Source organism: Podarcis raffonei, chromosome 17 (genome assembly GCF_027172205.1).
Source record: "Podarcis raffonei isolate rPodRaf1 chromosome 17, rPodRaf1.pri, whole genome shotgun sequence".
NCBI classification, from domain to species: Eukaryota; Metazoa; Chordata; class Lepidosauria; order Squamata; family Lacertidae; genus Podarcis; species Podarcis raffonei.
The window spans coordinates 40,121,219-40,133,607 of NC_070618.1; positions in this window are offsets into that span (position 1 = coordinate 40,121,219).

Here is a 12,389-nt window from a genome sequence, read left to right on the forward strand (position 1 = left end):
CAGGGTTCTGAGGGGCTGAAGACGGATGGGGGAGAAGGCCAAGCCGAGATGCAAGTTACTGGCGGCTACCGGGCCCTTGGTGTGAGGATCCGGGGGCGCCCCTGTTATTGTTGTGGAAGAACCCCCTGCCCCCACGAAAGGGCTGCTGTTTGTTCTTGAAGCACGCAGAGGCGGGGTGGTTGCCCCAGCACCGCTCACATTCGTGAAGATACTTACAGGAGGGTCGCGAGCAAACACCCCTGTTGTACTCCCAGCACTGGCGGCGCCGTTTCACCTCTGTCTTACCCGCCTTGGCTGAATCCTGGTTTTTCTTTTCGATGTAAGGATTGACGTCTTCGCCCCAGTAATTAGGATCAGTTAGATCCCATCAGGTAGAAGGCAGGAGAGATGCGTTTCTACGGAAATTCTCATCATAAGTCAAGGCAGCATTTTCTCCAGCTAGCGCGTGTGCCCTCCTCACGTGAGCCAGATAGGCAACCAAATCCATGGAGCGCCAAGGATAAGCCGCGCAAACGACTCCCATGAAAACCTGGTACCCATCCAGCCAATTCTCAAATGTGCGCTCCGCCCTAGGCGTCCTATACCTCCGCTTACCGAAGGAGCGTCTCTTCTCACCTTTTCCCGTTAGTTTAGTCGGAGGGAGAAGGGTGAACATGTCCACGTAGTCCCCATTGAGGATCTTCTTCCTCTTCTTCTGGGACAAATGGTTCCCCAATATAAAGTCGGTGGACTGATTGGTGGCAACTTTTACATCCTCCACTAAAGCCCCATCCTTCCAGTCCAGCACACCATTAAAGGTCTTACGATGAGAATTGGCCCTCCTTTCATGCGCCCAAAGTGGGACCCCATGATTCGATTCCCCCAGACCCCAGTACATATCCATGGGGCCCTCGCTATCCGAATCCGAGGATGACGTACCTGAGTCGTCTTCAGTCTCGGACTGCTTACTTCTTTTCTTCTTCGAAGCCGTGTGCTTCTTTTTGGACTTTCTTTTTCCTCCTTGCGCCTCGACGTTGGCTGGGTTCACACTGGTGGCTGTCTGAGCACCTTGAGGTTGCACATGCTCCTCCTCCATGACGGAACCCGCGCTGTCATCGGTAGAGCTGTGCTGGGGCTGCTGCTCCTGAAACACACTAGGAATGTCTACAACCCGTGAAACCACGTTACCACTGGCACCCTTGGCCATAGCCCCCCCTTTGCCGGGACCTTTTGCAGGAGCCTTTCCTTTTCCACTGCTTTGGTTGGTCTTCCTAGCCATGGCTGCCTGGGCACGGGTATTAGGGCGACCTATGATCGCCGTGTCCGACTGGTTGCTAGCGCCTGCAACGACTGGGATGTCTTGCTGACCCTGACCACTGGGCGGAGTATCGGGTATCACGTCTTGTGATGGTTCCGGGGCTGGAAGGGCGAAAGCCCCCCTAGGCCTACACTGTCTGTAAAAGGTTTCAAAAGCCATGAAAAATTGGGCGAAGGCTTGAGGGTCACATGGCATGGCCGGCAGCTGGGCGCCCCCATTGCCTGTGAGAGGTGCCATCTGATTACCGGAGGTGGATGGCTGCTGGTCCCCACCGGAAGCCATTACTTAAGCTAGAGCGTCCAACAATAGCCACTGAAATTAATCGGCTAAATATATGGTGTCACCCACCTAGGTGGACTGTGTACTCCCCCCTAGTTCAGTAAATCCCAAGCACTTAAATGCCACCACTGGCCACTGCCAGCGATCGGCAACACCGCCTAGAGCTGCACCCAGCTCAGTATTGTCTACAGTGACTTGGCACCAGGTTGAATCTGGAAGGGCTGGTTGCCCTAGTTCAGTATTATCAACACTGATCCAGCTGTTCCTTTACCTGTGGTACTGGCTGCCAAGTTCAGTATTATCAGCACTGGCTAAGGTTCAACTTAAAATTAGAAATGCTAGCTGCGACCAAATTCGATAATCTCAACACTGGCTTAGCTGTTACTTAACTCTTTAGACATTAGCCGAACCTATTCTAATAATACCTACGCCGGTGCCACTGTAACTTAAATCAATAAAGCTAGTTCAGAACCTCTCAAAGTTAGCAGAATCTATTCTAATAATACCTAGACCGGTGCAGCTGTAACTTAAATCAATAAAAGCTAGTTCAGAACCACTAGCCCTCTTCAGTAAAAGAATTAAATTTTTCCTATATATATTAAATACTGCTATTATTAAATACTATATATTAAATACTGCTATTATTAGGCTTTAACTATATATTGAATTGTATTTCCTATCCAGTAAGCTCAAATTAAATTTCCCTAAACCAATTGGTTCAGGCAAAACCCAAATCCCAGTGAGAGAGGACGTTTATATTTGTAGAAGGCTATTAGTTCCACTTCTTGAATGAAGGAGAGGGCTTAACTAACCACTGCCAAATAATCTCCACTATACCAGGCACTGTGCCCCAACAGCATAAAGGCCACTTAAAAATATTTACAGCACTCAGCACATTAGCCCCAACAGCATAAAAGCCACTTAAAATATTTACAGCACTCAGCACTTTAGCCCCCCAGACGAATGAAAACCAAGCAATCAAAAGAATTAACTCCCAATGCCTTCAGACTTACTGCCAAAATCAATGCGCAACTAAACCCCAAAAAGGAAAGTTCCTAAGCAGTAAAACTATAAAACCGCGTACGTAAAGGGTCTGATTGAACTGTGTGAAAACCTTGCTTGCCTGAACGCCACTTGCTTAGGCTGCTACCTCCGCTTTTTTCAAAGAATACTCTGCTTGCGTTCTGAATATATTCCTACCGCCACACCTAAAATGGCCGCCGGGGCCTCTACTAGTGTCCCTTCCCAAGATGGCGACCGTAGTCTTTTCCCCTCACCTCAACAAAGATGGCCGCTCACACTACTACCACGTGTGCCCACAAAGATGGCGCCGGTTCTCTGCCCTTAACAAAGCCCTTAACAGAAATGGCAGCCGCAGGTTCTCTGCCCTTAACAAAGCCCTTAACAGAAATGGAATCCGCAGCTTCAATACCCACGCCCAGGGGAGGCGGGCGGATGCTGTAGCAACCCGGCAAACCAATCCAGTCAGACGAGGCAAGCGAAGTTGGAAAGCAGAAACGCGAGGACAAAATGCAATGTGAACCAGGGGGCTGAAAAACAGCGTGGGGGATTTAGAACGGGATGCGCAAACCTGGCGCTAAGAGGGAGAAAAGCAGGGGGACAGCTAAGCAAGGCAACCAGCCGGTAAACCTAAGAAAGTTAAAAAAAAAAAAACTGAAGGGGAAAAACAAGGGAACCTGTGAGCAAAGCAGGGAAGACAAGAAAACAAAACTGCCGGCAAGTACTCCCACGACCCAAGCGAGAAGGAAGGAGCGGAAGGTGGCTGCAGACCGGGGCGCTCAGCTCCGTGTACTTTACCCCTCCTGCTCTCCGGTTTCAAACGCGACGCTCCCTGCGTTGCCTGATCGTGGGGTGTTCCAGCCGCTGCACTGATCCTCCTATGACTCCCAAACTGACGAGGTAAGAAGCAAAGCGTAAAGTTCCCCCGGAGCCACTGGAGTCTCCCAACCTTCTTTCTGCCGGCAAACCACCCCAGCAAAAGTGATTTCAGCTCTAGTGGAGACCGTGGTCTCCTTAGTGATTTAGCTCCGTAGGGGTGAAGCCAAGCACGAGGCAGAAGGTGAGGCTCGCAACGGCTCCAAAACAGTGACAAAAACCTCACAGCTGGCAAGGGGAAAAGAGGGCGGTCCCCGGGCGTGCCTGGGCTTAAATAGGCTATGCCCCACTTCCCCGACCCGCTGATTGGCGGGCCGGGTCGGAGACACGCCCGGGGATTCCCTGTTCACGCGGGGGCAAAGGCCGGCCCCCGCGCGTGTGTGGGAGGGATTAGCCCGCAACCCCCTCTCCTCCCAGGTCGGAAATGGCTTTCTTACCTCTCTTAAGTCCAAATGTCCCAAAAGTTCCAGTTTCCACTTTAGCCAGGTTTGTATTCCATATGTCTTCAGATCTCCACATAGGGAGATCTCTCCATGTTCCATTCTTCAAATCAAACCAAATTTCCATCATCCTGATCTTATTTTCCTTTATATCCATCTTAACCGGCCTCTGGCTCTCCTCAACCATCTGTGGCATTATAGCTCCTCCTTCTTTTTCCTTCAAATCATCATGTTCCTCTTTCATCACATTCTCAGATTTCTCAAATTTCTTTTCTTGTTCGGCTGCAGAAATTTTTAGGTCAACTGCAAAACTTTCCTGTTCATCTGCAAAAACTTGAGTCAAGTCCCTCCCAGGCTCAGCAACTTTATTTACTGTTCCCTTCAATACTGTAACGTTTATAGTCAAAACATCACTCTGTTCCTGCAACTTTCCCAAGAGAAAAAAAGTCCTCTCCAGTTCAGCCAGTATTTTTCCACTTACAGCCATTTTTGTAATGTCCTAAACCCCCTCTAGAGGGATTCTAGTTTCTTATTATCTTCCAGTTCCAACCCAAAAGTCAAGTTAGCCTTTTCTCTTTATTTTTAACAATTTGTTACCAAATTGTAGCGAATATAACCAGCAAAGACAGCAGAAACAAAGTTCTCCTTTTTTCCCAGCTTTGACAGCTAATTTGACAGCTGTCAAAGTCTTTATGTCTCTTCCGCAGGCTCTCCCACCGATCGCTCCCGGGTCTTGGGGGAGGGGTGAATTCCGTTCTCAATGTTAGCTCTTATCCTCCAGCACAATCACTTAAATTGCCAAAACGTAGAGTTAATTGCTTTAATCCACAAAGAAGAAAGGTATTCTCACAACCTTAGTAATAAAATCCTTGCTTTACGATGTTTACAAGGCGGGTAGGCGGACTTCCTCTTTACACCTTACCCGGTCGTGCCTAATTCCCAAAGAAAATTTCCTTTTTAAGTCCAATTTCCGTATTACTCACGGGTTGTTACTTTTAGTCCAAATGTTCAGAGAAAGAAGTCAGCGCTCTCCGTCCATGGCATGCGGCTTCACTCAGCAGGGGAAGCAGTCGACTCACAGCACCGCACCGCTCTCCGTCCCCCGTTCCGGAGCCTTTAAAAAGGCTCCTTTGCGGGTCGGGGGGCGCAAATGGTGCCCGCTGAGTCACCAGGTCCACAGGCTTCAACGCCTGTGGTTTATGAGGGTCCCCACGTCGTCGCCGCGGCAGGACCCAACCCCTGCTGAGCCGATTCCCTCCGGAGCTCGGAGGGAATCCGCCATTAGGCGATGGCGCTAACCCGGAAGTCCTCAGGTCAGGTTTTTGTGTTATGTTGATTTGAAAAAATCAGATCTTGTGACAAAATCGATTACATTTTTGTGGCATTATCAGCTGACATATCATCAACACATATCATATCATCAACACATATCGTCAACACATATCATCCTAAATATGTTTTTAAGAGAAAAAATGTTTTTCCAACAACATATATTGATTACCTGATAGAAACATCGATTACCGTAAACCGAATGGTGGACATTGATAAAGGTAAGTACACGTAAATTGCATGTTGCTTCACCATTTTTCAAACTTCAGGGCTTGAACTTCCGTTTCTTGGAACTCCTGGAATGCTCAGCGGCAGGGAAGTCTCTCTTCAGAGTCCAACAGTAGTCAGCCATCATGACTGCGTCCCAGTGACCCTGATACCTGGTCTCCATCTCTTTCATGTCCTGATGGAATCTCTCCCCCTGCTCGTCACTCATTGAACCCAGGTTCTCAGGAAACCGGTCCAGGTGTGAAAATAGGTAGTGCATCTTGACGCTCATGTTGCAGCCCAGGTTTCTGAAAGCAGTCAGCATGTTGTTGACAAGTTCTGCGTAGTTTCTGGCCTTATTGTTGCCCAGAAAGTTCTTCACTACCAGAACAAATGCCTTCCACGCTTCCAGTTCCACTTCATTCATTGAGTTTCCGAACTCTGGATCTCTGATGAGCTGACGGATCTGAGGACCGTCAAAGATGCCAGCTTTCAACTTCTCCATGGTCAATTCTGGAAAAGCCTGGCACAAGTAAGTGAAGCAGTCACCATCCTTGTCCAGAGCCTTGGTGAACTGCTTGATTAAGCCGAGCTTGATGTGCAGCGGTGGGAAGAGTATTCTGTCTCTGTCCACCAGAGGGTCGTTGATGACATTCCTTTCTTTGTAAGGCACCAATTCCTCCCACACAGGTCAGTCCTTCTTCATGTAATGCTGAGCACGGTCCCTACTATCCCACATGCACAGAAAACATGGGTACTTGGTGAAGCCAGACTGTTGTCCCAACAAAAAGTTCACCATCTTCAGGTCAACACAAATAAACCACTTATGCTGATCATGAGCAATTTTCTCCAGCACATACTTCACCGCTTCATAGTTCTCCTTCAGTGTAGTCAAGTGAGCCAGGGGTATAGAGGCAAACTGGTTGCAGTTGTGTAGCAGAACACATTTCAGTGATCGCTTGCTGCTGTCAATGAACAGTCTCCAATCTTTGGGTTCGTACTGTGGCACTCCAAGCTTGAGCAGAAGCTGCGCAATATCTGCACAGTACACCAAGTCCTTCTCTTCCGAGAAAAAACAGAGGTACTCTTGATGCCTGTTGCGCAAGAAGCTGATGTGAGCACTGTCAGAGAGGAGGTTTTTTTCCTTCAATCTGGATGCCAACAGTTCGGCAGAGTCCTTTGACAAGCTGAGGTCGCGAACTAGATCATTCAACTCCTTTTGGGAAAATGGATGTGGAGCATCATCTTCAAGAACCACTTCTTCTTCATGTCCTTCAACACTGGAGGCATCTTCGTCACTAATGTCAGGAAGTTCTCCGAAGATAGGCACTGGAATTCCATCACAATGAGCTACAGGACGACGTGCTGATTGAAGATCAGGATACTTGAGGCTGCTCCGGTTCTTTCTGTTGATCCCAGTCACATAAACAGCGCAGAAGTAGCAGCCAGTGACATGGTTTGTTGGCTCCCTCCAAACCATGGGAATTCCAAAGTTCAGACTCCTCTTGCCATTGGTCCACCCACGTAGAGTCTCGGTGCATGCCTTGCACACCATGTGTGGCGCCCAAGCTTTATCCTGGTCACCAAGTTTAATACCAAAATAACTTTATGCTTTGCCGCACCAATTTATGGAAGATTTTGAGGTTTTATGACTTCAAACTGATCCCTTTTCGACATAATCACCCAGAACTATTGAACCTGAATACTTCTTGTCATTAAAATAATCATTTCCAATCAAAACAATTATTCAACATGGCATTTTACCCCCACCAACTTCTTCTAAAATGCTCCACACAAGCGTACATGTGAACAAAAACGTAAAAAAACGACATGTGGCCATAGCTCAAAAACGTGACCTGATTGAGCAATGTGATTTTTGGATTCAGCGCATCAGATTCGTCCTAAATCAACTGAAAAAATGCATACAACAAATTTGTTGTTGACCAGTGATCTGTTCTAGGACCTTTCCTGGAATCAATGTCAAGCTCATCGGTCGGTAGTTACGTCAGTCCTCTCCCCCCCCCTTTTGAGATGGGGACATTTACCTGTCTCCGGTCTGCAGGGACCTCACCTGTTCTCCAAGAATTCTCAAAGATCATAGACAAGGGCTCTGAGATTACATCCGCAAGCTCCTTTAGAACCCTTGGATGCAGCTCATCAGGCCCTGGATGTCAGAGAACTGGACCTTCTGACAAGCAGCAAAACCGAGCTGAGCAGAAGCAGATTGGTCATCCCTAGAGGAGCAGGAGAAGAAGTAAAGGCCTTCATTTTTGGACTCATCTATCCATCCTCCTGCCCAACTCAGTGGGGAACCTTCCCTAGGGAGCAAGGCCCTGGGGTAGGAAACATCCCCATGAGCAGGGTCTCCAGATGGGACCAAACAGGAGGAAGAGCTGGGCCATGGGGTGGGGAGTGGGCTTCATTCTGCAGATGCCCACGCTGTTGTGAAGGGTGGACCACATGTAAGCAGGATCGCAGGTGGGCCCAGGGAGCCTGACCACTCGGAGAGTCTGGAAGACCCTTCCGCAGGAAACTGGGGCAGAGGGGGATGCATGTGTGAATATTGTGGCATGGGAGGGAGGGAGGAACAGCGTTGCACCCACAAATGCATCTCCTTGAGAAAGCATGCCTGGTGCCCCTCCAGAGGAAGGAGGAGAAGGATTCCCACAGGAGGGGGGAGAAGCAGATAGTCAAAGGAATTCAACCTTTGTACACACAGAGAGAGACAGAGAGTCACAGAGAGCAGGAATTCAGCACCAAGGCTCAGATAGTGACACAGACACAGAAATAGAGAGAGGGGAATCACCCCGATTGCATAGACTCACGAGATTAGCCAAGAAGCGCGAAAAGTACAGGAAGAGGAGGTGGGGGTTTTCCTGTTAGGGGAGAAGGGGGCGGATATGTGGTTTATGCACTTATGTGTGTGCACTCTATTATTACAACGCTTTCATTCTACAAATCACTTCACCGGCGCACTCATGGGACTTTTCACATCACGAAGTTCAGGCAGCCAAGGGAGCCTGTGCAGCGCTGGAGAAACATCACCATAATCATCATTAAACTTTATATACCACCCTTCATCACACGATCTCAAGGTGGTTCACAGTTAATGGAAAGAAACATGGGCCAATGATAAGATGTGCTCAAAGCACTGCACCCACCAAAATTCTGAAGTACTCTGAGAATGACACAGAAAAATGGGAGGCTCTTTCACAGAGGAATAACATTCCCAGAAATTGGAGAATATGGCCCAGCACTAGCTTGAAAGCCATTCACATTCCGTGAAACACATCTATGAGCTCAGCGAAACCTCACTCCAGTTTCAGGAAAACATTTAAATAAATACACATTTAAAATTCACCCATCCAGTGGAGCCTCATAATCAGATGCTTTCTGTTTTTGCCATCAAAATGAGCTGTTTTATTTAAGTCTCTCAATACCATTATATCAGCAGCTGGATTTATTATGGTCTACTCATCTGCTAGGGGGATGCGGGTGGTGCTGTGGTTTAAACCACTGAGCCTTGGGCTTGCCAATCGGAGGGTTGGCAGTTCAAATCCCCGCAACAGGGTGAGCTCCCATTATTTGGTCCCAGCTCCTGCCAACCTAGCAGTTCAAAATCACGTCAAAGTGCAAGTAGATAAATAGGTACCACTCTGGCGGGAAGGTAAACAGCGTTTCCGTGCACTGCTCTGGTTTCATCGGAAGTGGCTTAGTCATGCTGGCCACATGACCCGGAAAAACCGTTTGTGGACAAACGTCTGCTGCCTCAGCCAGTAAAGGAAGATGAGCGCTGCAACCCCATAGTGGTTCGCGACTGGACTTAACTGTCAGGGGTCCTTTACCCTTACCTTTTACTCATCTGATATTGTGTCCCTCCTAATGGGCCATCATGGGCCATTCAGGAAGAAATGTTGGCAGCTTTCAAGTGCTCAGTAATAATAATCTTGCATTGGTTGAACAGGATCAAACACCATTCACGCTCACTGTATTGTTGCTACTGTTTGTAAGATTTTTCTAGTAAAAAAATAAATGAGGGAAATGATATTGGTTATGGGGGACTTCCGGTCGGCGCCAGCGTCTAATGGCTGCCTCCTGCTGAGCTCCGCTCCAGGAGGCTGCTTCGCGAGTTCGGGTCTGACCGCTACGGCGAAGCGGGGACCCCTAAAATCTCAGGCGCAGAAGCCTGGGAGCAAGGAGGCTTGGTGGGTACCTTAAGCGCCCCCCCTCACTGCAAAGGAGTCTTTTTAAAGGCTCTGGAGCGGCATCGGGGAGCGCGGTACTGAGAGCCGCTACCCAGCCCGCGAAGTGAAGCCGTGCTGCCATTTGACGGAGAGCGTCGATTTCTTCCTGACATTCGGAACGTAATTGGACTATCCGTGAGTAAGAAGGAACAAAATTTTAAAAAGGAAACATAGAAACTGGCTGAAAACGGAGAAGGCAAAAAATAAGGAAGTCTGCCTTCCTCGGACTGCATGTAAGCAAAGCAACGAAACAGGAGGCTGCAATTTGTCAGGAAGCAGCTTTAAAAATTGACGGACTCGAACATTGGACTTAATCCCCCCTTTTAGCAAGCAGGAGCAGGGGGGGAAGACTTTTGATTTATTTTTCCTGCATGGAGAAAGCATAGAAGGGGAAATTTCTGCCGTCTTGAGCCCTTGGGGAGGGCTGCCTGGAAAGTGAGTCACCGGGACTGAGAGCTGTCACTGGAGGTTGCTACAAAGTTACAAAGTTGGTGCTTTGCCCATTTATAACAAGTTAAGACTTTATTGGTGGCAAGTCTGGCACTCTGGAAAGTTACAATTTGCCATTATTTGGATACAATTAACAATTGGTTATTATTTTTGTTGCCTTTGAAAGGAGCTTCTGCTGTTTTGCAATAGGAACTTTGGACTGCTCCCTCTAGAGGCTGCAGGGAAATTGTTATTACCTTTATTGCAAGGAATAGACTTGTGGAATTTTCCAACTGAAAGTAATTCCCGTGGGAACGACCTTGGGATGAGTGGCCCAACAGAAGAGAGAATAATAACAAGAGCTAAGAGTAAAGTTGAACTTAAAAGAAGGGGGTCAATTTCAAATCCAGCTGCAGCTGCTACAACTCCCTCTATGGATACAGTGACAGTGACAAGGGCATTAGTAAAAATAAATGAATCTCTGGAAGCGCTCACAAAGCAGAGCACTGAAAATTCCAAACAGCTGTCTGAGCTGTCAACAAAATTGGATTTAAATACAGAGACAATAAATAAATTAGTTAAAGAAAATGAAATAACTAGAAAAATTGCGGAGGAAGCTAAAACTTCTGCAGAAGAGGCAAAAAATTCTGTAGAAAATGTACAGGAAAAATTGGCACCGGTCAGTAAAAAGCTGGATGAACATGAGGCGGCCCTCTCTTTAATGGAATTACAGAGGAAAAATAGAAATTTGAGATTGAGATCAATTCCAGAAAACGAAAAAGACAATCTGATAGAATTTCTTACAAAAGAATTTCTGGAATTTTGGCAGGACGATTTGAAAGAAGAGGAATTTAAAATAATAACTGCTTTTAGACTGGGCAGGAGACAAAACAGAAAGAGTCCAAGAGATTGTTTGATAACCCTGAGATCTCAGGAAGAGAGAGATAAGATACTAAACTTACATTTTCAAAGACCCCTTGAGATTCAAGATTTTCGTGTGCAGATTTTTAAAGACATTCCTAAATACATCTTGGAAGTGAGGACCTACTACAAGGATTTGGTCACCTTATTAAGAAAAAACAACATACTATTCAGATGGGAGTTTCCACAAGGCTTGTCTTTCAACTATAAGGGAAAGAAAATCAAGATAAAATCAGTGCAAGACAAAGAACAATTTTTGGCAAGGAACCAGGAGGACCTTTTGAAGGGAACGGTGGAACCTACGGACCTAACAGAAGTACCAGACATTTCAAACCTATCCTTCGGGATCAAAACACCAACAGAAGAAGACTTGCTGGGAGCAGCTGGGGGAGTAACTAAATAAATAACAAGATGTCTCTGCAAATTCTAAGCTGGAATTGTAATGGACTGAACCTCCCTAGAAAAAGACGTGAGGTTTTTCATATTTTGAAAAAAGAACAATTGGACTTGATTTGTTTACAAGAGACTCATGTGACCAGAGTTCACCGAAAACTACTTATTAACAAAAGATTAGGACAAGAATTTGTTTCATCGGACAAAGTGAAGAAAAGAGGTGTGGTGATTTATGCAAAGGAAAAGTTGGTTCCTAAATTTGTATTTAAAGATGAACAAGGAAGATATTTGGCAATTGAAATTCAAGTTCAAGGAGAAAAACTATTGATTATAGGAGTTTATGCACCGAATGAAGGGAAGTCAGAATTTTTTAAGAAATTGCATGAGACATTAATGGACTATTTGGATTATAATGTAATCTTAATGGGAGACATGAATGGAGTGGTCTCTACAAATATGGACAAAGCACAAAGACAGGTGGTCTCCAAAGATGGGAGACTACCTAAGACCTTTTTTGAAATGACTGATAACATGAACCTGATTGACATTTGGAGAACAAGGAATCCTCTTGAGAGAGAGGGAACTTTCTTTTCTGAGGCAAAAATGACCTGGACTCGAATTGACCAAATCTGGGTAACTAGTGGAATGGCATCTAAGATAAAGAAAGTAGAAATCTGCCCAAAGACTTGCTCCGACCATAACGCCGTAAAGATGGAAATGAACACAACAACAGCTGGATCCTTTAGATGGAGGATGAATGACTCCCTATTTAGAGATGAAGAGGTGTATAAAAAGGCCCAGAAGGCATTGAAGGACTACTTTGAGATAAATCTGAGAACACAAGTGGAAAAAAGAGTAATTTGGGACGCAAGTAAAGCCGTCATGCGAGGATTTTTAATACAACAGAACTCTATAAAAAGGAAGAGACATAATGAGAAGAAGGATAAGATCTTG